Genomic DNA, 1,995 nt, shown 5'->3' with positions numbered 1-1,995 from the left:
AAAAAAAAATATATATATATATATATATATATATATTTATACCTGTTAAGATGAATGGAGGAAAGGAAAATGTCTTAAGCAATATAACGTGATTTTACATTTTTAATAATAAAATTATAATATTATAATTAAAATCTGGCTATGGAGGGCGAAAGTACCGTAGTCGACGGTCGATAGTGGCCAAAAAGATCATATGGCCACGGATGTCGGAAGGCCCGTAGTTTTTCAGTGACAGAGGTCGAAAGTTCGACGATGGGCAGACATTTTGCACCGGGTGGAAGTCCAATGAAAGTCCAGAGACGGGCAAAAGTCCAACGACGGGAGGAAGTTCGGTGTATGGTAGAAGTCTGACAGTGGATGAAAGTTTGGCGTCAGGGAGAAGTCTAAAGAAAGTCCGACAATGGGCAGAAGTCCGACGACGGGTATAAGTCCGGCGACAGGCAAAAGTCTAGCATCGGTTGGAAGTTTGGTAAAGGACGGAAGTTCAGCATCGGGTTGAAATTCGTTGAAAGTCCAACGACATGTATAAGTCCGGCGACAGGCGAAAGTCCGACGTCGGGTAGAAATCCGACGATGGGCTAAAGTCTGGCATGTGATGTGATAGATGGATGCCGGGTGGAAGTTTGTCGGTGGTCGAAGAGTTTGGTGGCAAGAGCATTCAAGATTCTCTTCTTTCTTCTTTTCCTTATCTTCCTTGCTTGGGTTCCTCTTCTTCCTCCTTTTTCCACGAGGAATGAGGAGTCTATTTATAATTTTCTGTGAGTGGCATGACCGGTAAATAAGAGGAATATCAAGGGTCAATTGGGAGTAGTTTGAATGAATAGTCGATGTTGAATCCCTCAATCAAGGATTGTTTATTGGGCATTTGAATGTCTTAATGTTATCAAAATTTGACAATATTTGGCTCGTTGGATTTGCCTCATCGAGCCGCTTGATTAGAGTATAATCATGTCATGTTCGAAAACCATTTGGTAATCCAAATTATGATATGAACATTTCAAATGCGCTTCAGATCTTTGATTTAGACCCATTTGGGATAGGATTAAGTCGAATTTTGCGTTGTTGGGTTCATATTCTCGAGCCGTTCAGTTCGATTATAAGTTTGCTGAAATCAAAGTTCAGACGATCTCCGATTTAATTTTTAAAGTTTCCAACTTGATTTTCCCTCGAGATTTGTTCTCGATCAAAATAATTTTAGATGATATATCACACGTTATGGATGTCATCAATTTACATTAGTTTTTTTAAAATACACTCAGTTCTTATAAGTCATGCTTTGTTACACACAAACCATTACATTTTGAAATCTTCAAAATATATCTAATGATTGTATTTAGTTTTATCGAAATGATTTTATATGGATTTTGTATCAATGCTAAGCTTCTCATTGTGATGTGATAGATGTAACAAATTATACTCTATCAGGTCCAATAATTTTGAGCTATATTTGATTATTGTTCAAATTTTATTGGAACCATTTACAAATATATCTTAGAATTATAACATATTTTTACAAATAATATTGAAATGTTCTATTGTATCATTTTAGGCTAAAACAACTTTTAAAAAAAATTATATTTAAAAACTGCTTTAAGAAGCAACAAAAAAATAGTTTCAGAAACCTTAACCTTGATGAAGCTTACATTTATATTTTTTGGGAAATATATATTTACATTTGGTAATGCAGTTTCGGTCATTCTGAGAAAATATATATATTTACATTTGTTTTTTTGGGAAGTTGTATTTATATCTTTAACGGGAACAATTATTACGTCCTCCGACCGGATGCAGAGAAACATCCGGTCGCAGGCAAAATTCCGCTGTAACGAGGTGTACCGAGTTTTTTTCGAAAAACTCGGTACACCTCGATACAGCGGAATTTTGCCTGCAACCAAATGTTTCTCTCATTCGATCCACCGGACCAAATAAAACTTCCTTTAAACGGACAGCTGGGCTTGACATCCTGAGTGGAATTCTGGCTGGATGGCTACATAC

The sequence above is a fragment of the Dendrobium catenatum genome, unplaced genomic scaffold (genome assembly GCF_001605985.2).
Source record: "Dendrobium catenatum unplaced genomic scaffold, ASM160598v2 fragScaff_scaffold_645, whole genome shotgun sequence".
NCBI classification, from domain to species: Eukaryota; Viridiplantae; Streptophyta; class Magnoliopsida; order Asparagales; family Orchidaceae; genus Dendrobium; species Dendrobium catenatum.
The sequence above is the reverse complement of the archived record's forward strand: the minus strand, read 5'-3'. Positions refer to the sequence as shown.